Source organism: Elgaria multicarinata, chromosome 7, assembly GCF_023053635.1.
Source record: "Elgaria multicarinata webbii isolate HBS135686 ecotype San Diego chromosome 7, rElgMul1.1.pri, whole genome shotgun sequence".
In the NCBI taxonomy this organism is placed as follows: domain Eukaryota; kingdom Metazoa; phylum Chordata; class Lepidosauria; order Squamata; family Anguidae; genus Elgaria; species Elgaria multicarinata.
The window spans coordinates 70,276,793-70,287,786 of NC_086177.1; positions in this window are offsets into that span (position 1 = coordinate 70,276,793).

Below are 10,994 nucleotides of genomic sequence, written 5' to 3' on the forward strand. Positions count from 1 at the left end.
TGAGCTGCTTCGGAGGAGCTACCTTTTCTATGACCTTTGATAATGTATCATTTGGGAGCTATTGTTTTCACTGTGCTGTGTCACCAGGATGAGCACACAGCAAACTTGACATGAAGTTAAAGGGTTAGGCACTTCACTGTGGAGTGTGAAAATCTAGATTTGCTGGGTGTACAACTCCTTTTTAGATAAATACTTCAAGCAATAATGCTGTCAGTGTACTCCAGAATGCCCCCAACAGTTGATGAGAAGACTCATTTTAACTGGCTGTACATTTGTCTAGTTGATATGTAGTTCCCAGTAATACAAACTTAAGGCAACAGTTATTCTAAAGACCTAGTTTTGTTATATTCAGATGCATATGAGAATCGAAAGAAAAGAGTTTCCATGAACAAAGAAGCCAAAGTTGGCAACGAACATCTACAAAGTAAATATTGTACGAATGAAGGATGTGCACCATTTAAATTAGTGATGATCAAAATGTCTTGTTCCCTCCACTTTAATAGATCATAGAGCTCTAATAGAGGTCAGGAAATATATTTTTTGTACACATTATTGCACAGTTGACTGAATGCATTATTCTTTTCTGTCAAGCCTCACATATGGAGCCTATCATAATAATCTAGAAACCAACTTGGAGAGGCCATCAATCTGATCAAGAGTGGCATATCCTGTGTGTGCATTCATATTATCAGCTTGTTAATTTTTTCTCTTTTTAATGACTCATTTTCAGCAAACTGTGGAATTTATTGTAGAAGTACCACTGTGAAAGATTCTTTGTCTCTACTCTTAGTAAAGCATTAATTTTTCTACTGGTAGTAAGGAACTTAATGAAGGTTAATGATATCCCTGGGGGAAGGAGTTTTAATTGTCAAGAGCAAAGGCAATTAGAAACAAACATACACATATCACCAAGCTATAGCATTCTTTATTTCTGGCTATTGTGTGTCCATTTCACAATGGTGTGAGCCTTAAAAATATGTATGTCTTTGTTTCTTAGTTCCTGACCAAGATGTCAGGTATAGAACAGCTCTCCCTCTTTTACTATACCAATAAATGACACAATGCACTTAATCTGTGGGAAAGTTACGCACAAGCCCTATCAAAATGTATGAGAATCTTTCACTTCTAGAGGATGCTCTGGTAGATTGTGACCATAATGTCCCCCTTTCTTGTGGAAAAAAATATACTCCAGCCTTGTCTGTCTTGTTGCAAACAGATTTCATATGGAAAAGCTGGTGGTGCGTTTTATTTTGAGTTTTATAACAACATAAAGCATAATCCTTTCGTGGGTGAGGATGCAATGCTCACACACATAGCTGTTTCTTCCTTCCCTCACCCATAAGCCTGGGTGTATGGACACACTGAAGTTGCGTTATGAAAGCAGTCTAACTAATGAGAAATGTCTGTGTGCCTCTTATTTATATTGCCATCTGCTCCCTCTCTGTATGTTGGATCTTGAGCACAAAACAGGGCAGGGTGGCGATATAAAAGGCATGTAAACACCTCCCCTTACCCAAGCTGACTTGTATGCTGCCATGTACATATGTGTGTTAGCTGGGAGGGGGGAGAGAAACAGTTCTGTTAAGACCATTGGAAATCCTTCTCCCACAGGCAAAGGCTGTGTCCATAACTTAAACTATAAATCTTATAGATGCTCTGAAATTTCAGCAAAGAGAATAGAGTTACATGAATATATAAGAAGAAGAAAAGGTGGTGGTTTGGAATATAACAAGGACTGGATATTCAGTGGTCCTTTTCTTCTATCAGATTGTGATGCAAACTAGGCACATGTGCTTCTATTGAAAGAAAGAAAGATCCCTAATGGTTTAGAGACAAGTTGTGGCAGAGATTCCTTGAGTGGCATCACTAGTTGATACAATTAATGCATAGGGAGGTTTACTGTGGAAAAAATTAAGAAATCCCTGCTCTAAAATGAATCCTGCTCTGATCTTCAGCATAGACAGCACACTCAGCTTTATTGACTCAGTGATGCATTTGTATTAGTGGCTGCTTGAGCTGTACACCAATTTACAGTGTGACCTTCAATGAAATGGCATTATTCTTTAAAGGCTGCCTGGAGAGCCATGACAGATTACATCAGCCTAATTCATTTCCAGTTACATTCAGCCTCACTCTTAGACAAGAGGGAAACCATGCCACCAGCTCCAAAGTTTTCAGTGGTGGAATCCCATAACTGGAGCTTTGGATGAGACTCCCCTTATTGATCTCTTGATCCCTGCAACAGCGCTCACATATTTATTTATTATTGCATTTATATCCCGCCTTTTTTCCTCCAAGAAACCCAAGGTGGCATACATAAACCTCCTCTCCGTTTTATCCTCACAACAACCCTGTGAGATAGGTTGGGCTGAGAGTCTGTGACTGGCCCGAAGTCACCCAGTGGGTTTCCATGGCTGAGTGGGGTTAGAACCCAGATCTCCTGACTCCCAGTCATAGAATCATAGAATAGCAGAGTTGGAAGGGGCCTACAAGGCCATCGAGTCCAACCCCCTGCTCAGTGCAGGAATCCACTCTAAAGCATCCCTGACAGATGGTTGTCCAGCTGCCTCTTGAATGACTCTAGTGTGGGAGAGGCCACAACCTCCCTACGTAACTGATTCCATTGTCGTACTGCTCTAACAGTCAGGAAGTTTTTCCTGATGTCCAGCTGGAATCTGGCTTGAGCCCGTTATTCCGTGTCCTGCACTCTGGGAGGATCGAGAAGAGATCCTGGCCCTCCTCTGTGTGACAACCTTTTAAGTATTTGAAGAGTGCTATCATGTCTCCCCTCCATCTTCTCTTCTCCAGGCTAAACATGCCCAGTTCTTTCAGTCTCTCTTCATAGGGCTTTGTTTCCAGACCCCTGATCATCCTGGTTGCCCTCCTCTGAACACGCTCCGGCTTGTCTGCATCCTTCTTGAATTGTGGAGCCCAGAACTGGACGCAATACTCTAGATGAGGCCTAACCAGGGCCGAATAGAGAGGAACCAGTACCTCACGTGATTTGGAAGTTATACTTCTATTAATGCAGCCCAAAATAGCATTTACCTTTCTTGCAGCCATATCGCACTGTTGTCTCATATTCAGCTTGTGATCTACAACAATTCCAAGATCCTTCTTGTTTGTAGTATTGCTGAGCCAAGTATCTAGGGTGACCATATGACCGGATTTGTCTGGGGTTTTGGTGACAAATCCGGGAAGGGGAGGGGAAATTCAGATTTTTCCAATCTTCCCCAGCCAAAGAGCAGCTCTAATGGGAATTAACAAAAATGCTTATAACTGTCATTTTTGAAGATAAAGATATGAAACTTGGCACGATAGTAGCTCTTAGGTAGGGCTTTAGTCATACCAAATTTGAAACGGCTCCGTTCATCCATTGATTTTTTAGGATTTTTTTAAAAATTGAGGTTTTAAAATTATTATTTTTAAAAGCGTCATTTTTAAAGATAAAGAGATGAAAGTTGGCACCATGATAGCTTTTAGGTAGAGTTTTAGCCATACCAAATTTGAAACAGATCCGTTTATCCATTGATTTTTAGGATTTTTTTAAAAATTGAGGATTTAATTTTTTTTAAAAAAATGACATTTTTAAAGATAAACTTGGCACCATGATTGCTCTTAACAAGGACTTTAGCTGTGCCAAGTTTGAAACAGATCTGTTCATCCATTGAGTTTTAGTTTTTTTAAAAAAAGTTTGAGGTTTAAAAAATTATTTTTTTTAAATTACATTTTTAAAGATAAAGGGCTGAAAGTTGGCACCATGATATCTCTTAAGGAGAGATTTAGCCATGCCAAGTTTGAATCAGATCTGTTCATCCATTGTTTTTTTAGGATTTTTTTTAAAAGTTCAAAGTTTTAAAATTATTATGTTTTAAAATTGCTGGAGCCATATCCTTCAAACTCAGGTTGTCAAACCTCCTCTTTGGGGTATTGCATATTGAGCAGTTTCAGCCCTTGGCATTAAGGGGATCTCCAGTCTTTAGGTAAGAAGTCCTGGGCAAGCAGGACACCTTTCCTGTTGCAGATTTGGTGTGCTGTCGGGTACCTGGAGCTCAGCAGAGGCAGGGCATCCACAAATTTAAAATGTGGGAAAGGAGAGGTTAGTCAAAGCTGCCCACAGGGCAAAACAGAATGGGCCAGAGGCCTTTTTCTCAAATTTCCACATCATGGGCAATGAAGGGTCATCTTTAGAGAAAAACTCTCATGACCAACAGTAAGGTGCCAGTCGAGAGAGAGGTTCTCTTCTTTGTGGATGCCCTGTTGCTGCGAATGTTGGAACCTGGCATAGCATTGCTTCGCTTCGCTACCACTTCCCTTCCACTTCACTTTGTACACTTGTGAGCTAGGCTCTGACTGCACTGCTGGGATGCAATGCAGAACGTTTGAAATGCATACCAGAGAAAAATAGATTTGTGGCTTTGGCTGGCTGGCATATCTCTTAGAGTTAGACTGAAGCCACAACTCAAGAGAAGGCTGTAGCTGAGCCCTGAGAGGCTGCTGTACCACACAGAGCCTTTTTAAGAGTGTCTCAGAGTCTAGTTTTGGTGCAGGCAGAGGCGGCTGGTGGTGGAGTTTTTAAAAAAAGAACAAGAGACACCGGATGCAACCAAGCTATAAGCTGTTGCCCTACCCTCAGCCACAGGGTACAAGTGCACAGCCTGGCTGGACCATTGGGGGACTTTGGCAGAGAGAGGGGGATGGGGGTTTATTTGAGGCTGGAAATGTTGGCAGGCTGACATAAGGAAGAGAGAGGCTGAAGGCAACGCAGATGCACCTGTAGCTTGGCCCTGAGGCTGGCTTGCCACGCAGAGTGTTTTAAGAGTGCATCAAAGTTGTGCAGGAGGAGAGGAGGTGGAGGTGGCTGGTGGCAGAGGTTTTTAAAGTATTGGGCAAAAGGCGGGAAATAATAATAATAATACTCACCAGACATGACCAAGCAATAACCTGCAATAAGCAATATCCCAAGCCACAAGTGTGCAGCCTAGCTGGACCATTGGGAGAGTTTGTGGGGGAGAGAGAGAGATTGTTTGAGGCTGGAGGCTTTGGTTTGTCTGCAATGACTTAGAGTGAGAGACCACAGAGGCTGCACAGACAACCCAGAGACATCTATTGTAACTTAGCCCCATGGTGCTGGCATGAAACTCAGGGCATTAGGAAGAGGGTCTCAGAGTCGCATGTTTGTGCAGGAAGTAGACAGGAGTTCAAAGTCTGGATGTGCGAAGTGCTGCCAACACACAAGCCTTGAGAAGCTAATGTATATAAGTGAGAAGTGTGAATGGGCAAAGTAGTGTTCACTGCTACAACACCCACCCTAATGTTAGAGTAGAGAAACTTGTGACAATTATACACAAGCTTTTTTAAAAAAAATTGAAATTGAAAAAAGCCAGCCATCCGGCCGGCCAGTAAAAGACCCAGTTAACAACAGCAGCTTGCAATGAGTGAAGATACAGTCAGAAAAGATATTTGAGGGAAGGGGAGAATGTAACACACAGAGTATAGAAAAAGCTTCAAAGTACAGCAAAACCTACAAAAGTAGGAGTGAGTGAAGTTAATTTCAGATACATTGAATCTCTCACTTGTTCTTTATTTCAGTGATTTTAAGATAAAGATGTTATGTAGAACAGATTTGTCTTAAATGTGTGCTGTAAAATCAGACATGTGACTAAGGCTATGTTCCGGTGGGCATGCCCCCTTGGTGCTGGACACGACCCTTGGGGGCCGACTATGTTGTCCTTTTTGGTTTCCAAAATATAGTCACTCTACAAGTATCCCCCATCTTGTAACTGTGCATTTGGTTTCTATTCCCTAAATGTAGAACTTGGCATTCATCCCTATTAAATTTCATCCTGTTGTTTTCAGCCCAGCACTCCAGCCTATCAAGAGCACTTTGAAGTTTGTTTCTGTCTTCCAGGGTATTAGCTATCCCACCCAATTTTGTGTCCAACACTTTAGCCACTACACCACACTGGGGAAAGTGCTATTTACCAGTTATTCATGCAAGATCAGTGCCACTGAGAAGGTGAAATGATAGTCATTACAGAATGGAGACTTGAAACACAAGATGAATTCAGGAGTCTCTCATTGCATCTGCCTTAGCCTTTACATATAAGTACTGGACCAGACACTGAATGCTGCTGAGACCATACATAAGCTTAGATTTGTTTTCGTTTTTCTACATTGTCTTTTTAGGTAGATTACATAGTCCAATTTATGAAAGACCACCCAGCTGATGTTTCTTTTTTAGAGGGTGGGTCTGGGATATCTGGCTACTGATCCTGATCATTTTCATAGGAAGGGTACATTTCACAGATGGAATTGTTTACCTGTTTCCTGTTGAACCTTTCCTTTTCATCAGTTGACACCTATCTCTTGCCCTACAATTGTGTGCATTATAGGGTTTATTTTCCTCAAGCAATTGTCAATCAAATTGTTCTTCATTTCTTTTTAGTTTGCCTCATCTTGGTGCCAAAGTTGTTACAGCTTTTCATGTCATTTTGACAACACTGGGCACCATTTTGCTTTCAATTTGACTATTGGGATCAGACTGAAGTACAGTTGCATCTCTGACTAGGGATGGTTGTATTTGGGGCTTTGGCTAAAATGTGATTTTGCAAATTGCGTTAGCATGAGCCTCTCCAAGTGTGTATTTATTTATTTATTTATTTATTTATTACATTTCTATACCGCCCAATAGCCGGAGCTCTCTGGGCGGTTTAGTGTTTTTTAAAGTGTAAGCCAACTAAGCCGCTGATGTTGAGCCTAAAGATGACAGATCAAAGGAAGAGAGAGGTCAGTACCATTTGTATCTAGTGCATTTTGGGATCCTAGTCAAAGACTTGGGAAAACACAAAGGCCATAAAAAGTAAGGTATTGCTCTGATTATAGGCTGCAATTGCTGTATCATACCCAAGATCCATGTAGTCCAGCATTCTGTTTCAGTATGCCAAAATAGACAGATACACACACACATGCTCTGTCTATTCCCATTCAGGGAACATCGGCATAACAGTTCATGAAATGGCGAATAGACCCTACCCTCTGAAAATGTTCTTAAAACGCTTATAAGTGAATGCCTTCTCCAATAGCTGTGGCTGTGCATTCCATAGATCAGTGTGATGCGAGAATACGTACTGCCATTTTTATCGATTCCCAATGTACTGCTAATTAACTTTACTGGATGAAGTTCTAGTAGGAGGAAAAGGAGAATGTCTCCCTATTTTATATGATTTTCTAAAGTATATCATGTCTCGCATTATACATAATTAGGAAAAAAAATCCCCCTTAGTTGACTTGAAAAACAAACACGAGAATATAAGAAGAGCCATGCTAGATCAGACCAAGGGTCCATCTACTCCAGCACTGTTCACATGGTGGCCAACCAGCTGTTGGCTAGGAACCCACAAGCAGGACACGGGCAACAGCACCCTTCCACCCAGCCTGGTGCACACAGGCTTATATTCCCCAAATGCCTTTCTTCAGATAGGAGGTGTTCCAACCCACTGGTTGTTTTAGTTCCCCTTATCTGCTTCTCTTCCGCCTCTTTTATATTCTCATTTTTTAGATGAAAACAAGAATTGTACACAGTATTGCACATGTACCAAATTATAGGAGAAGTGGGAGAAGGGCTGGGAAAAAACCTTTCTGCATAATCTCTCTGCATTTGGCCTTTTTGGCTGCAGCCTCTGTGCCAACAAGCAAGACATTAGCAATTGCCCAAATGTTATTGGGCAATGCAATATCTTTAGGAGGCTGTATAATAAAATTACCATGAATATCCCACAATGGGGATATTCAAGGATCTCTTCCCTTTGCTGTCAAGACTTTTTTTTTTGCATTTTATATTCCTTGAATTTGCAGCACTAGCCTGCAAAATGACAAAATGCAAATTCCCATCCTTGAAAAACATGCAAACTGACCACTGTAAATCTATTCAGGAATCAACGCATTTGACGTTTAAGGCAACAGCTGAGCCATGGACTAGGCAATTTAAGAAGATCTAAATGGCTGTATTATAATAAGTGGGTACCTATTTCCAGAATGATCTATGTTTTGTGAAAATTCATTATAATAAGTCTTACAAGCTCTTCAATGGATTTTTCTCGTGTGTGTGTGTGTGTTGAGATATATATATATATATATATATATATATATATATATATATATATATATGATGGTAATCATACACCTTCAGGGCAGTGCTGAGCACCAGCTGTTTTGTAGATGATTTATAGGTTGCCATGCTCAAGGTTAATAATCAGGAGAAACAGGTTAGAGTATGCAATGTATTTATGTCAAGTTAGAAGTTCAGTAGTAGGGAGAGTACAATATTGGAAAGATGCATACCGATAGAATTAATTGGACCTTTACTTTTTGGCCAATCAAATGCATCAAACATTTCACAAAAGTAAAGTCCAGGTGGGATTGAACATCTTTTTTTATTATTATTTTAGCCAGGGAACACTAGTTGAAAGTTTCCATGCTTGTACTTTCATGTTTGTGATATAAGATGGTCAGGTAAAGTAGCAGTCATTTATGGAAATAATTTCTTTCTTTAAAAAAAAAAAAAAAACATACAAAACACCCACCCTCGGATGATTTTTAACCTTGTAGTATAGTTATTTCCCTGAATACAGGGAAGAAATTCTCATGAATGGTTGATGAAAGTAAAAACTGTAATATGGCACACCTTTATACCAGGCACAAATTAATTCTGAACAGCACAAAGAGTGCTCCTGTAAAAAGCAAGCTTATTCCTTGCTATGTACAGGAAATATATAGGTGAAGGATATTTTATTTTTGTATGTGTACATGATAAAGGTGTAAATTAGAGTACTTGGAATAATGCAATGACATGGGGAAGCACTGACTTGGGGCTCATCTACACCAGGCAGGACATTCCACTATGAAAAGGGTATGAAAGCGGTATATAAAAGGCAGGAGCCACACTACTGCTTTATAGCGGTATTGAAGTGCACTGACAAATGTTGGGGCCTATTGACACAGATCATATACCGTTTTCATAGTGCTATATCCTGCTTGGTGTAGATGTGTTATGGTCCCCAACAGTTGTCAGTGCACTTCAGTACCACTATAAAGCAGTAGTGTGGCTCCTGCCTTTTATTTACCGCTTTCATAGCGGAATATCCTGCTTGGTGTAGATGAGCCCATAGTTCCTTAAAGTAGGATTTGAAGCATCTACTGCTTGACTGTAAAAGTGACTGGCATATGAATTACTGCACTCAGCATTGTTGAATTCATGCACTTTTGAACTGTTTTTTCAACATATATTCAGTTTAAGGAGCTTCATTATTGGCATATCTAAGTTGCTTTAATAATTTTTAATCATATGCGTTGGGAAAAAGAAGGAAAATGTAAGTTCTGGAAGTGATAAATTGGAGGTGACCGGAAGAGTTGTTGTTTTTTAGCCCCGGCATCATCTGATCCATGATTGGCCAGGGACTGAGGTGTAACCATTTGTTTTCTGTACTAGCCAGTGAGCTCCATTGAAGGAAACTTCACAATGTAGACTTTACCAATCTGCAAATCCCATCATCCCATTCATGTGGATGTGAATGATGGGAGTTGCAATCCAACACATCTGGAGGGAATCAGATTTGGGCAAGGTTAGCTTTGGCTATTGGGCGGTATAGAAATGCAATAAATAAATAATCATAAGGTAAGCCCTACAGTTTCAACTACAAAGGAGCTGCCCTCGCAGAGTTAGAAAAAGGCTATAGTTGCACAGAGCCTGAACTTTTGGTTTTAAATTGAAAAGCGCTATTGGGTATTTGTGCTCGATGATACATATAGTGGCAGTGCTGTATTCCAGCATCTGTATAGTGAAAGTCTGATATAGTGTCAGCAATTAGAGTAACAACTAGCTAAATTCAATGCTGGAATTATCTATAAGGTGAACTAGGTCAATACTGTGTTTTCCTAACAGTCCCTCATTTTTGTGACACTCCAGACACACATACAGACACACTGGTTGAAAATTATGGAAGTGTCATCCTTTAAAAAAGAAAAAAAGAAAACCCTAGTTCTTCTACTGAAGGCGAAAGACTCTTCCTCCCACCAAAAGGACTCATTAATGGTTGAGCCTGCTTCAGTTGGACACACACACACACCCCCAGGGCTAACTGCCATCTTCACCCTGTGGGGAAGAAGATGCGAGGGAGACTGGAGCAGGCAGGGACCATCAGAGCCTGCTTCAGTTGGACCCCCCCCCCCAGGGCTAACATCTTCACCTTGTGGGGAAGAAGGAGCTGTTGGTTTGCCCCTCCATTGGGAGATGAGAGGACGGAGCAGGGCCTTCCCACCAGCCTAAGCAATCTCCTTAATTTCTTTTTATTTTCTCCCTCTTCCCTCCCCATACACTTTTCCTTGTGTGTCTTTTTTTAGAATGTAAGCCTGAGGGTAGGGACTGTCTTCTTTATTGATACATTGTAAGCCGCTCCGAGAGCCTTTTGGCTGAGGTGCAGGATAAAAATACTCTAAATAAATAAATAAATGGTTCCAGAGGAGAAGGTGATGGCTGCCCAAAGAGGTATGATAGCTACAGCACAGTCACAGTCATTAATGCATTCTATCTGACTCTATTCCCTCTTGAGAATTGTTTGGGGGGTGGGGGGTGCGTGCGTGTGCTAATGATTGATTTAATAAAAATAGGAAGGGACGAGGGGTGAAAACCATGTTAAATGGTGGTCTGTGTTCCACTAAACCGAGAGCTAAGGTGATGGGGTGGGTGGGATTGTCCCACATATCTTTCAACAATTGCCTCATAATGACGAGCCAAAGAGTACTGAATACCGTATTTCTTCGATTCTAAGACGCCATCGATTGTAAGACGCACACTAATTTCAGTACCACCAACAGAAAAAAAGCTTTGATTCTAAGAAATAATAAACGACCCGCGATTCTAAGACGCACCCCATTTTTAGAGATGTTTATATGGGGGGGGGGGAAGTGCGTCTTAGAATCGAAGAAATACGGTA